Source organism: Protopterus annectens, chromosome 14.part0 (genome assembly GCF_019279795.1).
Source record: "Protopterus annectens isolate FY-2018-M chromosome 14.part0, PAN1.0, whole genome shotgun sequence".
NCBI classification, from domain to species: Eukaryota; Metazoa; Chordata; order Ceratodontiformes; family Protopteridae; genus Protopterus; species Protopterus annectens.
In genome coordinates, this window is record NC_056748.1 from 368,090,927 (window position 1) to 368,112,935 (window position 22,009).

The 22,009-nt window shown below is 42.4% G+C and overlaps 1 protein-coding gene across 4 annotated transcripts in view; it reads left to right on the forward strand.

Annotated features, from left to right (window-relative positions):
* Window positions 1-22,009, forward strand: part of ZSWIM8 (zinc finger SWIM-type containing 8) — a 2,719,879-nt gene that overhangs the window by 1,116,244 nt on the left and 1,581,626 nt on the right. The gene's annotated exons all lie outside the window — the stretch shown is intronic.

A 22,009-nucleotide genomic window follows, 5' to 3' on the forward strand; every position in this document is an offset into this window, starting at 1 on the left:
TGTCAGAATACTTGTAACAGTGCTCAGGAGGACATCTACTGGTATGGTAGCTTTAACTAAAAGAATTGGTATTAAGTCTTTCACTTAAGATTCCCCTGTCCCTTTCCCTTTGCCTATAGTCTGATATCAATCCCTGGTAGGGAAGGCAGTCACTATCCTGCAGTCCAAATGTCATCTGGACCTTATAACACTCTGTTACCTTTCTCTTTCTAATTATTTGCTCCCAATACCTTGGTTCCTTTGCCAGTTTTGTTCAGCAAATTATAGTCATCTCGTGCCTGTTGTTTAAACCCCTTTTTGCAGTCATCCCTATTGGCAAAATCATCTTTCTCCATTTTGTCATTTCTGAGTACTTTTGATTCATTTTTCCCTGTAATTCTGAAAGCCATCTCTTGAACCAAAGCTGAAGCTTGAACTGCTTTTTGATGAGCAGCTGCAGAATCCTTCCCAGACATTGTTTTCTCTTCACCTTTTCTGGTTGATTTTATTTCCTGTTTTAGAAATTTCTTCTTTGCCGGCATCCAGGCAGTGTACTTACTAGACAATAACAGAATTTCACCCAAAAAACAATTTCAGTGGCACTCCCTTTTCTCATTTTTTCACTGTTGATCAGTATGCAGCCATCTTGGAAGTCCACGCTCAGTAGTTCTTAAGTCGGAATCCCAAGTTGATAATGCATTTTTATCTGCCAGAATGTGAAGTATGTTGGTTTGATTCACATCTACCAGAATAAAATGTATAGTGCTTTTATACAAGTTTAATACCAGAAATTGCATTTGGCCCCATCAGCTTAACATAAATTTATACACATTGTTGAAAATGTGCCCCATATCCTCGTCCACATCTAACGTATGATCTTGTTATAGTATTCATGTACCTTAAATGTCTTCGCACTCTTGGAAAATAATTTCTTCATCCCCAGAAAGTCTGTTTGCAATGTGCTTGGGGGTAAAATAAGCCCTGCATATAGTAGTAAAAGTTGCTCTAGTGTAGTCCTTCATTTGGCAACCATTTGCATCTACTAATATATCTTTTAATATCTTAGAGCAGTGCTTAGAGGGCAGCAACATCATTCCTCTTCATCTTTCTCACATTCCTGCTTGACCAGGTACATCCCTTGTGTAGCGAAGCTTCCTTAAATAACCCGCTATTCTATTTTAGCTGTACTGGTTATCCCTAATACCACTCTATTACCTTTCCTTCTCTAGTTATTTGCTTCCAATGCCTTGGTTCCTTTGTCAGATTGCTCCAAATTTCAGTCTCCTCTGGCCTATTGGTTGTATCCCTGTTTGCAGTCATCCCTAGTGGCAGAATCTCCTTTCTCCATTCTTGTCAACTCTGAGTACACTTGATTTATTTTCCCTGTAATTCAGTGTTGCTTAACTCTTTCCTCATCTGTAGAAAAATCCTCATGTTGTTGACCGTACTGATGCAGTTAACAAATAACTGTTGAATTTAATACTGCCATATTTTCTGTTTTGAAAGCTTTATCTTCCATGTCAATATTAATGTAGAAATATTATTTGTAAACTCAGTAAGTCTTTTAGCACTGTATAACCAATAAATGTCCTATTCACTTGCTGCAGTATTCTTCACTTGAGGGATATCAGTGTTAGATGGCACCCCGACGGCCAGTATACAAAAGACTTTTCACCACTGTATGTTACGTGATACATCCGTCTTAGACTGCAGTCGTACATAGGCCATAAAATGGGCATACGTACATACCATCCTCAGAACTTTTCTGCCGCCAGTCAGAAAGCCAACTACCGGACATTGGTCTTGCAGTTTTCAGCGATTTCTTCATCGTTTTCTCAGTTAAGTGCCCCATTGGGGAGTTTCTTTGTTCCTTTTTGTTATGTCATCCAGGAAGGGCAAGTGCCAGTGTGGAAGACAAATTCCACATGAGGGCAGCCATTCCCAGTGTCTCTACTACGTAGACCCCAATCACGACCATAGTTCTTGTAGTATCTGTCAAGCCTTTGTTTCAAAGACTCCTAGAAGCAGTCTTAATTCCATAGCTTTGTACTTGGAAAATCACTGTTTAAAGTTACTAACTAAAAGTATGAAGGATGCCCTGGGATCCGATACTGAGCCTCTGAAGCATAAGGCCAAAAAAAGCTAGGGCTTCACTTTTGGTTGCACCTCTGCCATCCAACGTCCTTTGCAAGGTGCTCTATGACCTGGAGACATGTGGGAACTCTAGCTTGGAGTCGCAGGCCGAACGCACTTCTGAGGTCGCCTTGCCTTCAGCTGTGACCACGTCACTAGAGGTTGAGCAGACATCCATTTCAGACATTGAAGGGGAACAAAGACTTGAATGTGTGGAGGATCCTAGGGGGTGTGCTTCCAGCTCTGCACCCGAAATTCCAGAGTCTGAGCTGTTTGATACTAGGCCAAGGACTGGCCCTTCAACCCTTCAAAAAATAGTGTCTCCAGCTAAGAAAAAGTAAAAGGCAAAACATTTATAGGTTCATAGGTTGGTACTAGGCTGTCGGCCCTAGGGCCTATACAAGCCTAGCCATAAGAATTCCGTGGCTATTTTTCCCACAGTATTTACTTCCCTGGCCCCTGTCTAGCAGGGCGACTGACGTCATCCCCGGGGTGAATTTCCTATCTCCCATCCAATCATCAAGTTTTCTTTTGAAGAGGGCCAAAGAGGTGCTCTGCTTGAGATGTATGGGCAGTCTATTCCAGAGTCTGGAGAGTCTCTGGGTCAGGAACCTATCCCTCCAGCATGTTTTGTTCATTGTGATGACAAGGTTTAGATCCCTGGAGCATGTGGCTCTGAGGGATTGGGATTTCTTTAAGTGTAGCATGTCCAGCAACTCTGGGTTTGACATGGCCTTGTATGTTATGCAGAGATCGCCTCTGAGTAGACGATATGTGACAGAGTATAGCTGGAGTTTTTTAGACGGTCAGCATAGGGCATCTGCTTTAGGGCTGTGATTCTTTTAGTGAGGTATTTCTGTGACCTTTCCAGTTGCTACAGATGTCTTGAGAGATACATACCAAACGGGGTGTTGTATTCTATAATGGGTCTAATGAGGGATGAGTACATGGTTTTTCCCCAAAGTGGATAACTATACAATTCTCTTATTTACTGAAGCTCATTGTTTTATATATTTAGAACATTCTACTCAAAACTGACATATGACAGTTTTGGAAGAGAAGGAGCTCCCCCAAATCTGTCCATGTAACCACATAGTGTTGTACCAATAAAAAGTTTGTTGTATTATGTGGCAGAGCCCTGGTTCAACAATAATAAAGTTTAAGAATTAGTTTAGTCTGGTTACCAATAGGCTCAGCATGGATAAGAGCATTAGTCCCATTATTTTCATTTGACATTGATTAAATCACACATTGCATTCAAGTAAAAGTGGTTAGCTGTTATAGATCGTCACAAGTGATGTCATATTCTCTGACAGAGTCACAGGCGAAGAACAGGAGACCCCCACCTTGATTTTGACTGTCTGTTACTTTGTAATAGACACAGCTAACATAAAAGCATTCATTACATAATTTCCAGCTGATAGCTCATTAAGCAATAATCCACAGCTGTGCATGGACATATCAGGATTTACCCATTATTGGTGTGTTTTGATCACAAGGGAGAAACCCGAGTGATTAAACAAAACCATCTGTGAGTAAATTCTGATATAGCCACAAACATGAGTGAATGATTGCTATTATTCAATGACATTATTTAAAAAAGAAATTGTTTACCTTTCTTAAATAATGTCTTTGTATAAGGGTGCTGCAGTGTTCTTCCACTTTCTTCCTTGTTTACTGATATCCTTCGCATGTGTGGTACTTCCGTGGCCAGACTTTTTTCAGTTGGTATACGCTTGATTTAAAATGGGCATGCTGGTTGGTCTGTTCAATCAGCATGCTTGTTTTTGAATAGCATTGAGCTAGTGTTGTATAATTCCAATTATGTAACTGTATTTACCTTTGAAAAGGTACATTTTTTGTTGAGTACTGTCACCTTAGACAAAGTCTCCAAAAATATAAATTATCAGATGTACATTTCAGGTTATTATCCAGCATGCTTCACCATTGTATGCAGTGCCCTTTGTCACTTGATCATATATGGGTTCTAAAAATAGGATGTTGTCCTTGACTCACAGACATCTGAGCATTTGTTCTAATTCTGTTTCATTGTCTCTTCATTTTACCCTTTTATTAGTGTCAAAGTAAGCATCATACTGTTTTCTTTTCATGTTGGTTTATATTCTTGCAGCAGTCGGGGCTTCTTGATAGTTCACAGAACTCTTCAGTCTTGTTGGAAAGTGTACTCTAAAAAGCATGGAGTCAAACATCTGAAACTAGATTGTTAGCTACTTAAACTATTACAATCAGACAACTTTACCCCCCCCCCCAACCATAAAACTAACAGAGTCCCATTCTACAACTCAAGGACAAACACAAGTCCAGTACTATGAATGCCCACAGATCTACCATGAAGTGAGGACAGCTTCTCTACTGTAGGAACAAATCTCTGGGAATCCATACACAATTTATATTTAAAAGAATTAACACCAAGTTTCTTTTACAGTTAAAAGCATGTCTTATCAAAAAAGCCCATTATAAATTCCTTTCCACAGGTCTCTTTATGGAACTTAAATGACTATCATCTTCTCCTTTGTTAATATTACCTGTACTTGTTGTTCAACATGCATGTGTAGAATTAAGTACAATGCTCACCTTAGTTTTGGCTCCTTTGATGAAACCAAAGTAGGTTCATATAGATCAGTGCTCTGCCCTGAAAATCAAGAACAGATGCATGAGCTTTTAAGTTCCTCAGTTTATATCAGAAATTGTGCTCTTTAGCACCAGGTCTGGACACTAAAATCATTAAAAAAAAAAAAAAAACTTGCTTACCTCGAACCTTCTACACCTAACTTAATCAGAGTAATAACAAAACCTGATCTTTTAACATGAGCAGTTTAGATCAAACCAAGATTTGTCTTGACTGCCTTACAGTCGCAGCTGAACAGGGAACAGAGATCATGTTTGATCGCTCTGTCTTGTTAGTATGCACCCCGTCCAACCAGCCAGTTTGTATTGCATGTAACCATTTAGTCCTTTAGTGCAAATGTTTTTTTTCAGTCTTCTTAATTTACTTGCTTTTCTTTCAAAATATCTTGTTCAGTCTATAGGGATTCTATTCTGCTCTTAGCTCCTTATTTTTCTTTTGTAATGCTTCAGTGTCACCAGGTTGCAAAGGTTGCAAATTTAGGGTGTCCGCGGACCAAGTTTTGCTCCTGATGTGTAGTTATTCAGTTTATCTAGCTTTCTCTTTTTCTAATACTTTCCTCAAAGTCTTCATCAGTGTCTTTCAGGTTCATTTACCTGGTTTATCCACTGATGCATCTTCCTAAAGGCTTTACAAGAATATTGCCAACCTTGTCATCATTCTGCCTATTACTAGCCGTCATCTCTGATAATTTTATTAAACTCGACAGTTTTCCTGATCACTAAAACTAGGAAGAAAGCAAAAAAGTAATCTGTAATGTGCATTTTCAAAGCACTGTGTATGTTAATTAAAAAAGTGAATATGAGGGACTGAGGATCATATTTTCTGTTTACGGTACCATCACAAGGAGGTTCAATTGCGACTTCAGTCTTAATACCTTATACTTGATATCACATTAATTTTGCAGTGGATGTGAAGAATACAGCCGTCACAGTTGAAGGATCCTTTGGTGACCCCAGTCAGGATTGCAGCAACCTGCCTAAAGAATCTAAACTGGCATACTCTTCCCACCGATTTGCTCATGGGCAAGTCATTTTGTCCTTTATTTTTCTTCATATCTTTAACCACAAAAGCATCTTTGCTTTTATGGGGTGTGGAAGATGCTGCTTGAACTAAGCATTATAAGATCTGCATTCCATTCTGGAACCTACCTTGCATATCAATATTTTGGAAATTAAAATATTTGTCTCCTTACTAGCTCTGCAGGAATATCTCCCACAGGGTCACTGTTCTGTTCAACTGGACATTATGGCAGTAATGTGGCATTTTATCAAACAGGATCAGATTAATTCCTGTCCTCTATGCAGTGGCACTATGAGAATTTGGAATTGGGTCCTCAAGAATAGCTGTCTTAGCTCTGTGATCCACAGCCCACAGGAAGCTAGCTATCTCACTGACAGGCTGATTTAGTATTTCCTGAAGTTGGAGTGTTTCCACTGTCAAAAAGATTTTCCAGAGTTTGAGTCTTGTAGTTTGACATATTTGTTTTTAATACTCACCAAATGTTCCAGATGTTTTTTTCAAATTCCCCTGCTGTATTTTTCTTTCCTTCACTTGCCAATGGTAAGATTTGTGACACCTTGGTTTGCACTTTGGTGTGCAGCCTTTCTCCATGGGTCTGCTGTATGTTGCTTTCCCATTTTTAATGAGAATAAAACTCATTGTTAAAACTAGAAAGGCAATGGTGAGGTTGATTCTGATGGTTCCTTACTGGCTGAGGCAGATTTGATTATCCACCCCCTAAGGTGTAGCTAGCTATTTGGCTGATGCAGATTTGATTATCCACCCCCGAGGTGTAGCTAGCTATTTTTGTATGGGGTGATGTCCCCTGATCTGATGCCTCCCCCCTCAACCTTAAACTGAGGACCAGGGGGAAAACTGTTTTCTTTTAAACTGTTGTGAACTGCTTGCTACATTTGTGGCAAGCCGCTGCTACAGTTTGTCATACACAGGCATTTCAGTTCTGACTGCAAATGCAGTACCAGCATTTATTTGTGTCTGTTTACTTGTTGACTGGGTTAGTCCCATTAGACAAATGGCCCCTTATCAAAAGAGACTCAACATGTCCTTTATGCAACTTAGGCAAATTTAGCCAAGGCATCCGGGAAATTCCCCTTATTCTTTTTGATAGGTACTGTGGGATCTTTAACATCCACCTGAGCTACCACCAACATAAACAGATGTGAAGTCAGTTTAATGTGACTTCTGAAGGATGATACACCCAGGAATGTATCACCCCCCCCCCAATGTTGCACTGCAGGGTCACACCCCCTAACACTTTGCACCCTGAGTGGCTGCCCCCTTTGCCCACCCTAACTCCACCTCTGCTGTTTCCTTCAGTAGTTTATTAGGATGTTTATTGGGTCATAAACTGAGCAACAGTTCAATATGGTCATTGTCAAGGAGTCTTGTTTATTGAGGGATGCCACATGTTCACATGCGTGCACACACAGATTTATAATTACCATTATGATCATCCAAACTATTTTTAAAATTAGGTAAAGAAGGGGAATTTCTTAATGAAACTTTTCATGAAGCCTTTTCTCGTACTGGAAACATGTGGCAGTGTTTTCAGTGGAAGAACACCAAAGTTTCAGTCCATCAAAAAAGACTGTGAGTTGTTACAACTGGAATTCCAAGAAGCCTCATACTTTTTATTTACTTTATTTATTGACATTTGTTAACTGGGTTTGTCCAACTGGACTTGTGGCCCATTTTCAGTGGAGACCCGAGGAGAAAAGCTCCTCCAGTAGTACATTTTTAAACCAGTACAATTTTAAACAATATTGATATAATAGCAGTTATAGCAAAAATATTCACATATGTTGGGTTACATGCATAAAGTTAAAGTTGCATTAAAAAAAGAAGCTTAGTAACATAATTTTACATTGATATAGTTCAATAGGTCAACAATAAACATTTTTTGTTTGTATAAAATTATGCAAATGCATAGTAGACACATTGGAAAGAGAGATGTAATGAGGTACTAAGTATGGTCCTTTTGAGGGTATATAAAGGGAAGGAAGACTAGGTGGAGTCATGGCAAGGGCAGGTCCTGGAATTGAGAAAATAAGCTTTTAGTTCATTTTTAAAGTGTGAGGTGTGGGAGATTGAACGCAAGTCAAGGGGAAGTTTGTTCCAAGCATGGGCAAGGGAGTGTTTGTAGAGTAGTTTACCTACTGACCTTTTTGGGTGGTAGATATCAAGTAATTGTTGGTTAGAAGTACGGAGGGTCCGGGATGGGATATAGATGGAGTCTAAGGAAGATAGAGATGGACAGAAGGAGGTTTTATAAAGAGTAGAGTGTAGCATGTGATATTGATAAGATAGCATAAATTGGGGAAGTTCAAGCCATTGAAGAGTTTTTAAAGAAATGCAGTGGTGTAAGTTGTATGGGGAGTTAGTAATGAATCTGGCTATTTTATGGTAAGTCTGTTGGAGTTTGTTTAGAGTGGATGCCTGGATATTGGTAAGAACTGGGGAGGCGTATAAGAGGGAAGGGAGGAGGAGTGCCTGGCCGAGGTTAAGTCTAGATTCAGGGGTTAGGAATTTTTTGTTCCGATATAGCAGACCTAGTTTCTGGTTTGTTTTTTTATACACTGGAGTATGTATAGGTTGAACTTTAGTTCGTCATCGATAATGACCCCTAGGAGTTTTGTGTGGGTGTCAGGTTGGATAGTTGTATTGTTAGAAGATTTAATAAAAAAGGAGGATTTGTGATGAAAAAGAGAATGGGGAAGGAAAAGTAGGAGTTTGGTCTTTTTGGGATTTAGGATCAATAGGTTGAGAGATAGTAGGGCTTGTTGGGTCAGGGAGTGCAGTTCAGGAATGTTATTTGAGATGGATACAAGTGTGGAGTCGTCGGCATACTGAATAAGGGAGGATTTTTTGCATGAAGTGTAAAGATCATTGGTGAAGATATTAAACAAGAGGGGTCCCAGGATGGAGCCTTGGGGAACACTAGTGTAGATGGGAAGGAAAGGTGAGGAGGATGAGAGCCATTTGACAGATTGTTCCCTGCCAGATAGGTAACTATTCAACCAGGCAAGTGTGGAGGGGGATAGGTGGAGATTTGCAAGTTTGGATAAGCAGTAGAGGATGAGAGACAGTATCGAAGGCTTTGGAGAGATCTAGGAAGAGACAGGAAACAAGTTTATTGTTGTCTAGGGCCTCTGCAATTATACGAGTGAAGGAGAGAATGGCAGTGGTGGTGCTGTGGTGAGGACGAAATCCATGTTGGGTAGGAGTACGTAAGTGGTGCGTGAGGAGGTGATTGAGAAGCTGCGAGTGAATACATTTTTCTAATATCTTGGAGAGGTGGGACAGAATGACAATGGGTCTGTAGTTTGAAGGGTCAGTGGAGTTTCCACCTTTATGAAGAGGGATAGTAAAGAAAGATTTCCAAAGGGTGGGGACAGTTGATTCCAGAATAGATCGATTAATTAGTATAGATAAAGGAGCCCTTCTTCCATGACGTCAGGGGTATAAAACATGCAGCCGACATCATTACATCAGTCTTTCTTGCCGTGTGGTGCCCGAAGCAGAAGCAGTTTGCAAGTGCCGGTCGGCCGACTCCTGAAATTTTCGTTTTCGAGTTTCAGAACCGAAGTCTTCAACTTAAAACCAAGTACCCCATTGGGGAAACTTTTTCTTGCTCCTTACTGATGTCAGTAAAAGTTAATAATTGCATTTCATGTGGAAAGCAAATACCTCATAAAGATTTTCATTCGTACTGTATTCCTTGCCTAGGCCATGACTATAACGTATCTTGCTGTCGGTTTTGTGCTTTATATAATCGGTGCACTGTCTGTCGTCGGTACATTTTTGCCTCTAATTATTTCGGTTCTCGGTTTAATTATCCAGAAATGTCGCTGGTTAGCCTTCCGACTACCGGAACTAAAGCCAGTCACCAGTTCGCCGGTACTCAGTGAGGTGCTTTCGCAGCCCCTGATGCCCGCTACTTCTGAATCGCAGGCCTCTACTGACACCCATTCGGAGTCTAGTATGCCGCGAGATGCTTCACTTATGGAACCCGCGGATGTCTCTACTTTGGATGGGTCCGGAGCCACTGTGCAGGCACCAGCTTCTGAGGGTGTATTCAGGCCTACAGACTTGCATATTAAATCGACACCGCCTTCATTACTAAAGCCTAAATCTCGATCCATGTCTAAAAAACCGATGCCCAGGCCACATATTCAGGCCCCTATGCCTAAAAACAAATGATAAAAATGGCTGAAGATCTAATTTCTCTAATCAGGGATAGTCAACCCCCCCCCCCCCCCCCCCCCAGAGGCCTAGGGCTGAACTTGATTTTGAGTCTTCTGATCAGGATTCTGTTTCTTCTGACTCTTCTAATGATCTGGATTTGTCCATACCTACTTATGAGGATTCCGATGCAGAGGACTCCATTCCCTCTGCTTCCCCTCCTGAGGACTTTTCTTTTGGGGAAATTTTACATGCTTTGAGGGAGCATTTCCACTGGGAAAGCCAGGAATTTTCTGATTCAAAAAAGAGGCTTAGGGATTTCCTTCTTCTACCTCAGCATAGGCCTTTGGCTATACCTCCTGTACTAGACGTTGTTAATGATGTGTTCTCGGAATCCAGTGTGGCCCCTGTTTCCCTGCCTCCGGCTCCCAGTAAACCTGACAGATACTACAGGGTTCCTGAGTCCCACAAGTTCCTTTTCAAAAATCCTGTTGCAGACCCAGAAACCATTTCTCAGGGGCCCAAGGGCATTAAGGCTTCTACTGCTAAAAATCCTACCCCTTCTGATAGAGATTCCAGGGCGCTGGATAGATGGGGTAAAAAGGTTTATACTTCTGCGACCTTGGCAATCAGAGCATTAAACTGCCAATTTCATATGTTAAAATATCAACAGCATATTATTAGACTGCTTAAACAGAAAATTATGTTGATTCCTGACTGTGTGGAAAAGAAAGATTTACAGGATTTAATGCATACTACTGAACAAGTTGGAAAACATACTTTGCAATGTGGTTTTGATTCTTTAGAGGCCTCCTGCAGGGCTGCTGTTACTGGGTCTGTGCTTAGAAGGCATGCTTGGCTTAGGGAACAATCTTTGCCTGATCATGTTAAAGCTAAATTGCTGGATGCCCCTTTAAAAAAGGACCGCCTGTTTGGCAAGAAGGCTGAAGAAGTTCTAAAAAACATGGAAGATAAAGCTAAGTGCAAATTGTTAAAGATTTCTTACAAGTGCAACCTCCAAGACCTTTCAACCCAGACACAGCAAAAAACCCAGGTTTCAGTCCCAGGGTACTCTCTGAGCTAAGCAGTGGGGGGGGGCCTCCACTTCCAAATCTGGAAATAACAATACACCCCCTACAGTAAACAGTCTCAATGACTTCCTTTTAAAATTACCAAGCACTTATCTTTCAACCGCCCCTGGGGGGAAAGATTGCTCTTCATGCAAAGAACTGAGAAATCATAACCCAGGACAAATGGGTTTTAAATGTAGTGTCCCAGGGATACAGATTTCATTTCCACATGTTGCCAGCACCAAACAGGTGGCCAGACCTGCCCCCAAATCAGTGGGCAGAGGCTCAAAAACAAGTACTTTCTCTCTTAAGCATGGGGGGGGGGCTGTTCAACTGGTGCCAGAAGAGGAAAAGGGGCAAGGTTTCTATTCAAGGCTTTTCCTGGTACCCAGAAAAGACAAATCATGGCGTCCAATCCTGGATCTGTCTACTCTAAACACCTTCCTGGAGATTCCAAAATTCAAGATACTGACTCTTCACCAGTTACTCCCTATGCTAGGCAAAGATGCCTGGTTGGCAACTCTAGATTTAAAAGAAGCATACCTGCACATCCCAATCAGGGAATCTTGCAGAAGATACCTACGCTTCAAAGCAGGCTACTTGCATTATCAATTCTCTGCACTGCCCTTTGGCTTGTCTACTGCGCCCAGGGTATTCACAAAGTGCCAGTTATTGCATTTTGCAGGCAAAGAAATATTCAAATTTATCCATACCTGGACGATTGTCTTATTCAGGCAGAAAACCAGGGCATACTTTTACTACATCTGGCGTTTGTAAAAAGGGTTCTAACTTGTCTAGGGTACACCATAAACGAAAATAAATCACAACTGGTACCTTGTCAACAGATTGCATTCCTGGGTGCAAGCTTGAATACAACTGCCCCAGATGGCTTTCCTCACGCCAGAGAAGCAAATTCATTTGGTAACTTACTTCAAACAAGTGGCCACAAAAACACTGCTATCTGCAAGACAAATACTGCAAGCCTTGGGGTTCATGGCCTCCTGCATTCTTCTAATTCCATATGCAAGACTGCATATGAGGAAACTACAGTGGTATCTAAAAAGTCTAATGAGTCAACATTGTCACAGCCTGGAAACAGTGATTCCTATCATACCTTGCATACGCCTGGAGTTCCTATGGTGGGCAGAAGCCTGCCACCAAAACAAGGAATTAACATTCACACTACCCCCTGCCGCCCAAACCCTAACTACAGATGCATCAGACTATGCATGGGGGAGGGCCTCACCTGGCAGGGAAGTGCATTCAGGGCAAATGGAACCCAAATCAAATGCACCTACATATCAGACAAAAAGAAATGTTAGCTGTACAGAATGCTCTGACAGCCTTCAAGGACTACATTTTTCCAGGACAACTAATGGTAAAGACGGGACAACACCATGGTTATGTGGTACATAAACAAGTGGGGGGGGGGGGTTACACATTTCTACTCCCTCTGCAGACTACCCATGGCATTGTGGAACACAGCCTTGAGCTACCAAGTGCATCTACAAGCTCAATTCCTGCCAGGAAAATTGAATTCACTGGCAGACGGACTAAGCAGAAACCTCATGGACCCACACGAATGGAAACTGGAACCACGGATTTTCAACATGTTGACAAACAAATGGGGGAGCCCAGACATAGATCTATTTTCCTCCCCCCAGAACTACCAGACAATTTTTGCACAAGGACTCCCCACAAACAAGCCAGGAAAGTGGATGCTGTGTCCTTCAGCTGGAAAAATCTATCAGTCTACTCTTTCCCCCTCTGCCTCTGCTCTCCAAAGTTCTACTAAAAGTCAAACAGGACAAACCAAGGATGATTTTGATTGCTGCAGACTGGCCGCGCCAACACTGGTAACCCCTCCTGCACAGTGTGTCACAAATATCTCCATGGCACCTGCCTCAGTCCCCATCCCTGCTGTCTCAGCAGGAGAACCAAATTCTGCTCCCTCAGCTTCCAACATTAAACCTTGCAGCCTGGCTAATCACTTAAATTCACCCTGATCCTCTCTCAGAAAACCTGTGATGGATGTCATCTTGGAGGCAAGGAGACCTAGTACTAGAAAATCTTATGCTGACAAATGGAAAAGATTCTGCACTTGGAACCAATCTTTAGGGATGAGCACAGCAGCACCCAATTTACCTCAGATTTTGCAATACCTAACTGAGATGCTTCACAAGGGCCTGTCTTTTTCCGCCATTGAATTCCACGCCTCAGCTCACTATAACACGGAACCACCCCTCTTCTCTCATCCTCTGCTCAAGCAGTATCTCAGAGGGGCAAAAAACTTGAGACCACCCAGGAGAGCTCCAACCCCTGCCTGGGACCTTAACTTTGTTTTGGAGAAACTCACTCTACCTCCTTTCGAGCCAGCTGCTACTGCAGACTTAACATTTATTTCCTGGAAAACAGCCTTCCTTTTAGCAATCACTTCAGCTAGAAGGATATCTGAATTACAGGCCATTATGGCAGTGGAGCCTTTCATCATTTTTCACGCGGGCAGGGTATCTCTCAGGACCAATCCATCCTTCATGCCCAAGGTGGTTTCCAGTGTGGTTCTTAATCAGTCCATTCATTTGCCAACCTTCTTTCCCAATCCACAGAACAAAGGGGAACGGTTTCTGCATTCCTTGGATGTGCACAGACAACTAAGATTCTACTTGGATAGGACTAAATATCGAAGAAAATCTGAACAATTGCTGGTAGCATTTTCTGCAGGGGCAGAGGGGAAGGCTATTTCAAAACAAACCATTTCTAAATGGATAAGCCATTGCATTCATTTCTGCTATAAGCACCATGGAAACCTATCCCCCAGGGGATCAAATCTCACTCCACCAGGGCTGAATCTACTTCTGCAGCCTTTCTCAGATGTGTCCCTACCAAGGATATCCTAGAAGCTGCTACCTGGAGTTCTGTACATACTTTCACCAAGCATTATCCTTTACCAATTTTCTCTAAATCCAGAGCTGGCTTTGCCACTGCTGTCTTGCAGGGCCTTATAGCTGGCCCTAATGCTGTATAAACTCCTGCTCCCAGCCATAGCTTTGGGTATCTACCCAAATGTAATGACTGCAACTGTGAAACATGAAGAACATAGTACAGTTGTGTACACTTAACATAGATGTAGATGTTAGAGTGTATTCACTGTTGCATTCCTGGCTACCCTCCCACCTGCCCCCTAGATTTTCTGACTATACCTCTACTTTCCTTTACTATGCTTAAAAGCCTTTTTGGTGTATTCACTTTTGTTTGGAGGTATACTTTTGTGTTTGTTTGCTCTCCATTAGGGGGGCCCCTTGACATCTGGGGCAAGAAAAACTGATGTAATGACTTCGGCTGCATGTTTTATACCCTTGACGACCTGACGTCATGGAAGAAGGGACAGCATCCGATGCAGGACCCAAGACTTTGTTAATCAGGCTGACTAAGGGCAACCTGCCAGCAGATTACCCAAATGCAGTGACTGCAACAGTGAATACACTCGAACATTTACATTTATGGTAAGCATACACAAGTGTACTTTTCTCTGACAGCCACCCTGCTGCTCCTAAGAAAGCTGATAGAATGTTCAAAGTTCCTTAGTCTTTCAAGTTTTTATACACTAATCCCAGAACACAGCCAGCAGCTGTTGCTTTAGTTAATCTGCTACCAAACTTTTGTTAGTTCTTCTCCTCCTCCTCCTCCTGACAAGGATAGCAAAGCTACTGATAAGTTTTGGAAAAAGTGTGTGCATCTGCAACTTAGATTTTTAGAGTTTTCAGTTGTTGGGCTTGTATATTAATTTTTCTGACTAATTGTGAAAGATATTTTTTCTGTCTTTCTTCAATGGATGGTTTACCAGATCCGACTTCAGCCACTTTCAGATTTTGAATATCCCTTGTAGTTAGCAAATTGACTTAAATCTTGTTTGACTCTCTCTTGAATCAGAAGTGATCTTCGGCTCATCTTTTGGGTGACAGCTTACTGTTTTTTAAACATACTTCCAGTTTATTACCATCGGAGATTTACCTGACTTTTCTTAGTGTGTGTGTGTGTGTGTGTAGATATGTACGTATGTATGTGTATATATATATATATATATATATATATATATATATATATATATATAATCATATGTATAAGTCCTTCTCTTCATCTGTTGCAGTATTCTTTACGTGAGTGAGTTGCCTGCCAAGGTGTCCCGATGTTGGCCAGTATATCAAAGACTTTTACTACAGTAGGGTGCATGGTATTTCTGACATAGGCTACTGTAAGATGTAGGCCATAAAAGAGACGTATGCACGCACCTTCCTCAAAACTTCTTTGCCGCTAGTCTGATCACCAGTCCCGGGTGTCACTCTGCTGCCGGCATCGTTTTCTTCTATAAAAACAAGTACCCCATTAGGGGGTCTTTGTCTTTTGCTACTGCTTTGTTTTGGTTAAGGTTATTGTCATCCAGGAAAGGGAAGTGTGACTGTGGAAGACAAATTCCACACAAAGATAGTCATTACCAGTGCCTTTTCTGTCTTGGGCCCCACCACTACCATAAAACTGTTCAATTTGTCAGTCTTTTGTGCCCAAGACCCTCTGTAGTTGGCTGTCGTCCCTCACTATCTACTTGGAAAATCAACGGCTTTAAGCCCTTAGCAAAAAGTGCAATGGAAAGTTACTCAGTCCCAACAACTGAGCCTATTAAACTGAAGGGCAAAAAACCTAGGCCCGAATCAGAAGCTGTGCCTCTCCTTTTGAACGTCTCTCCTGAAGCATCTGAGAGCTCGGAGATGTGCACGGTCTCAGATCCAAGCCACATGCCAAGGCCGTTTTGCAGGCAACCTTGGAACCGGATGTAGGCACATCCATAGAGGCCTCACAGACATTGGCTCCTGATGTCCATTGGGAACCTAGACACATTGTGTCTGAAGGCTGTAGAAGAATTACCGAGATTTTAGTGAGAGAGGATGTTGAGTTGGATCTGGCCAAATGTAGGCCAACGTCCGTCCCTCCTTCTTTGCAGTGGATGGATACTCCAGCAAGGAAAAAACAAAAAGCTAAACATTCCTCTCCAGACTCTCAGAAGGAGTGGCAGAATTTTACACAAGGCCTACTCAAGGCCTTCATGGTTCTGAGACCTCTCTCCAGTCAGCCATTTTCCCCTCTTGACTGGCCTTCTTCCCCTCAAAAAAGGACCAGAGCACAAGCCACTTCAGAGGAAGATTCCACATCTGATGAGGATAGTGATTCATTGGCTTACTCATCCCAGATCCCTTCTCCCTTGGACTATGCTTCCCCTGAGGAAGATTCAAATGGGACAGAATCCCCTATGGAGGAGATTTCTTATGGTGACACAATTTCAAAGATGAGAGCTCATGTTAAATGGGACTGCTGCTAGATGTCTGAGGTCCAAAACAATGTTACAACCATCAAGTACAGACTCCTAGTCATTTGGCCATTCGTCCTGTTGTTCCAGCTTTTTTGGATGCTTTTGCCTCCACATCTACACACCCTGACTCTCAACTTGCAGCTCTCAAAAAGCCAGATGGGTATTGGAAAGTGCTTCAGGATTGAAATTAATTTTTCAAGGCCCTGTGGCAGACCCCTCTGTGATTTCAGTAGCCTTTGATAATGCTTCCAGGTCACTTTATTCTGATTCCCCTCCTCCGTTCAGACAAGGATAGAAAATAGTTGGAGAGGCTGGGTAAGAAAATTCATACTTCAACTACTTTAGCTTTCAGAGCCCTGAACTACTAGACCCACATGACCAAGTACAGCTTGGAACTCATGTCACAACTCTCCAGGATAGTGTCAGGTACCAGACTCTTGAGAACAAAGCCTTGGCACCCTCTCTTATTGCTGCATCCTCTCAGGTAGCCAGACATTTGATCAAATGCAGCTGTGATCCAGTAGAGGCCACTTCATGAGCTCCAGCTTCTTCCTCTGCACTAAGAAGGTTTGCCTGGTTAAGGCTTCAACCCCTCCTTGAGGACATAAAGGTGAAGATTATGGATGCCCCCCCTGGGCAACAACACTTTATTTGGAAAACCCTCTGCCGAACTATTAAAATCCCTGCAAGAAAAAAGCAAGGAGCTAAAAGATATTAAACATATCTTAGTCTCTCCTGTGCCTAAATTCTACAGGAATTGCCCTGGGAAACCTTTGTATGCAGGCAGTCCCGGGCCCCCAATCAAAACCCCCCAAGGGGTCCAAGAAAACACATCAGTTTTCCTCTTCTTCCTCTGCTCCCCAGTTGGCTAAACAGCCTTTTCCTTATTGGATGGGCTCTTCCTCCTGACTCCTCAGACAATCTTAACACCCCTCCCCTCTTCCTGCACTTTACCCTATCCATTCCAATCTGGGAATCCCAACACTCAAGATTGTTTTGTCTTTAGCATCATAAAGAATGGATACTTCATGGCTTGGCACATAGTATATCCCTTCAAGGGGTATCCCTTAACCTCCAAAAGAACAGGAACCTCTCTTCCCTGCAGTTCTGCAAAACCTGGTAGAACAGGGCGCAGTCCAGCCCATATCGTCAGCTCAGAAAGGATAAAGGCTTCTATTCATGCTTGTTCCTGGTTCGACGGAAGGAACTTTGAGAGCCATCCTAGACCTCTTCTATCTCAACAACTTTCTGAAAGTACCTTCCTTCAAAATGCTAACTCCCCAAACGCACTTTTCTCTAATCCTCCATCGGGCCTTCCTAGTATCCATAGACATCAAGGATGCATATCTCGTATCCCTATTCATCCCATATAGTGGAAATTTCTACGGTTTTCTGTGGGCTCCTGGCATTTTCAATTTTCTGCCTTGTTTTTTGGATTTTCCACTGCCCCAAGAGTTTTCACAAAATACCTAGCGCCTGTGGTCACCTTTTGCTGACTCCAAGGCATTCAAATCTTCCCCTACCTAGACGACCTTCTGTTTCAAGCCAAATCCCTAGAGAAACAGAACGAAAACCTCCACTCAGCCATAGCCATTTTGCAAAGCTTGGGATTCACCATCAACTTCAAAAAATCTACACTTACCCCATCCCAAGACCATGTCCTTTTGGGGTGCAGATTTAAAACCAACAAAATGATGGTATGCCCCCCTCCCCCAAGGGCTCGGGAGATTTCTCTCCTTTTTTCAGAGATCCTCCCCCTCAATTCCCTGTTTGCGAGACAGTTTCTACAAATCTTGGAACTGATGGGCCTCTACCATCCCTATGCTTCCCTGGCAAGGCTCCACATGAGGAAATTCCAGTGGTTTCTGAAATCAGTGTAGTCTCAGCATGCCGACCCACTGGACTTTCTAGTCCCACTTCTACCCTGCCTCAAGGACTCTAGTGGTGGATAAGACAACTGTCCATAAATCCAGGACTTCCCATTCATCCATTGCCCCCAGCTCAAGACCTGTGCACAGATGCATCAGATACAGGTTGGGGCACAGCTCTGGACTCGCACAGTTCAAGGTCAATGGACAACCTCTCAGAAGAAAGACCACATAAATGTAAGGGAGATGAAAGCACTGATCCTTTTCCTACAGTCCCTCCAACCCCTTCTGAGGCCCGGGAAAGTTGCTTATCCATACAGACAATGCAACTGTTATGTGGTATATAAGCAAGCGGGGGGGGGGGGGGTACTCTTCATTCGGTTTACATCCCTTCCAATCAGAACTCTCTGGCAGACGCACTGAGCAGATCCCAGAACACAGGCCCGTGAATGGATGCTTCACAGGGATGTGTTCCTGGACATTGTCCACCAGTGAGGTATTCCACAAATAGACTTGTTTGCCTCTCCTCTGAACAAACAACTTACAGAATTTTGTGCCAAAGAACCACATCCTCAGGCATGGAAAGTGGATGCCCTATTAATCTCTTCGAAGGGGAAATTTCTGTATGCATATCCTCCCTTACCACTCATTCCAAAAGTCCTGCTGAAAATTCAACCTGACAAGCCAGAAATCTTTCTGGTGACTCCCTATTGATCAAGCTAGCAATGATTCCCCATTCTTCTTACATCTTGCCAAGGGCAATCATCACAAGTTACCTCACGAAGTGGACTTACTCACACAGAGCAAGGGCTCACTCATCTACCCACAATTTGAAACTCTTCAACTGACCCTGTGGGTGAAAGAGCCCTGAATCATTTCTGACACCATTATTCTGAGGACATGCTTCAAGTCCTGCAGGAGGCCAGGAAACCCAATACCAGAAAGTCTTACCTTTCCAAATGGAAGAGATTTTCCCTTTAGTGTCTTGCTAGAAACGTGGACCCCCTTATGGTGCACCCCCTATGGGTTCTGTCATGTCTGTGTGAATTGCTTAATGTAGGCTTAGCTTATTCCTCCATAAAAGCACATTTGTCAGCCATCTCTGCTTGTCTGCCACTTTTCCCTCCTCTAGCTTACAGATTTGAGGCCAAACAATTTCTTAGACATATTCCACATTAGACCTCCCAGGAGACCTGTAGCTCCCACCGAGATCTTAACTTTGTGCTAGAGAAACTGACTCGAGCGCCTTTTGAGCTAGCCTCTTCTAGTTCCCTCAAACACTGTACCTGGAAAACTGTTCTGCTGGCTATTATCTCTGCTAGGTGGGTTTCAGAATTACAAGTCCTTATGGCTTCTCCTCCTTTCTTGTCCTTCCACAAAGACAGGTGTTTCCCTTCACACTTAACCCTTCCTTCATGCCAAAGGTAGTTAATGAATTGCCCTTAAACCAGGCCATTCACCTTCCTACCTTTTTCCCCTCTTCGTGGAACAATAGTGAGAGGATCCTACACACACTCGAGGTACACAGACAACTTGGGTTTTATCTGCACAAGACCAAACCTTATAGAAAATCAGATCAAATGTTTATGCCATTCCACACCAGGGCTCTGGGATTGTCTGTGTCCAAACAGACCATCTCCAACTTGATCTCCAAATCCAATTCATTCTGCTATGCCCACCATGGTAGAACCCTTCCTAGCGCAGTCAAAGCTCACTCTACAAGGACAGTGTCTTCCTTGGGGGCCTTCCTTAAAGGGCTGGACACTAACTGTGGAAACTAAGCATATGAGATTTGGGAGACATAAATTAAAAGGTGAATATTTAATACAGAACACAGTGATTGAAACTGTAGACTCATTTAAGGACCAGGGTATATGGGTAGATTCAGCTATGAGTTTTTCTAATCATATTAACCAGTTGATTAATGATAGTTATAGATCTATAGGTTGTACAAAAAGATTTATGAAGTCTAGAAAATCAAAAATAATGAAATCATTGTTTGTTAGTTACATTAGACCCAAACTTGAGTGTGGAATAACAATATGGAAACCCTATAAGAAAACAAGCATGAGTAAACTGGAAAGAGAACAGCGGAAATGCATCAAGGGCATCCATGGTTGTGAAATTTATTATGAAAGACTAAAATATCTGAACTTGTACAGTGTTTCTTACAGATATCTAAGAGGAGATCTTATTCAGGTATATAGGGCATTTAGAGACAACTACCTCTGGGAATGTTTGGGGTCATCAAAAAGTACTAGAGAATCTTCAGCTTTACCAGAAAGGCTCATCCAGACTCTGCTACACTTTGCTGTGAAGGAAAGGTTAGTTTGCTTTTATTTTTTGTATTACTTTATTGCCTTTTTATATTTTGAATACTGTGGTTTGTTTTCTTTACCTTGTGTTTTACTTGCATTCTGCTTTAACAGCATATTAAAACTTCAAAAGAGACCACAGCTCTCTCTGTTCTGCGTCAGGCAGAAGTTTTTTTTCCCGCCCTCCCACACATTTACAGTTGTATTGTTAAATACCACTGTCTTTCTAGTTGCCTGCCTCTTATGTTAATCTGACCATATATCTCATTTCCTCTCTACTTTCACTGGCTTATGTGAATAATCACAAAATCATCATTTTTGAAATCCCTCCCCTTCAACTATTTATATTTATTGGCCATCCTACTGTATTCCATAGTACCAAAATACAAAAGTGACCACCCCTTTCAATCCATCTTGCTGTTTTAAAAATAGTAACTCTCCACTAAACCTTAACGTTTTAAACAGGTAAAACTCAAGTTACCTGCTTTCACATCTAACTTCTCTAGTGCACACTGCAGTGTGCATTTTTTTTCATCTTACTTTTAAGCATCCCTGTGACTAGCACTTTCTCTAATACCTGCTGGAAAGCACTAGGAAGCCTTAAACTGATACAAGCACTGAACTCTCCTCGTTAATAAGGAGAAATTAATAGTAGGCACTAAACAGCCTATAATTGCAAAGTACCTTGCTAAGGTAAGGGAAAACAGCTCCTGTACTTTACAAAAAAAAAAAAAAAAGCACCAAACCAGGCATGTCCAAGGGTCAGCTTCCGGTAATTTCTCCTGTCCACGTGGTGAATCTGGGCATACTGGGGAAATGCAGCAATTGCCTCATGTACACAGACAAACCTCTCCTCCTACCACCCAACACTACAACCTGTGAGAGATGCACTTACATAGCCAAAATGGAAGCAAAGCTCTCCACCCAAGATTGTGCTAGACAGTCAAGAGGAGAAGGTTAACACCCACACTACGCCTCAAGCAACACATAGCCCTTCTAAACCCACACCACCAACACCCACATATAGCAACACTAAATCCACATATGCAGAGGCCCTTAACTGTAACCTGCCCAAGCAACAAGGACCTCTGAAGCTGAAACGCAAACAAACACCAATCACAACCAAAGTGTCACATAGTTCACAACACCAGTGTGCCACCCAGCAACAGCCCCTAAGGCAAGACAATGTACCTAACACTTTAGTCATAGGTGACTCTATAGTCCAGCACACTGATGTCCCTCTCACCAGGTTGAACAAGGAGTAAATTAGTCAGCTACCTGTCAGGTGCCAGGATCCGCCACATAATGCATGCACTCAAGTCACTCCACAGCAAGTACAAATATGACTCTGTCATTGTCCATGTTGGAGTGAATGACTTGAGACGTACCTCCCTGGACTACATGAAAAGAGACATGGAAGAGCTCTCGGA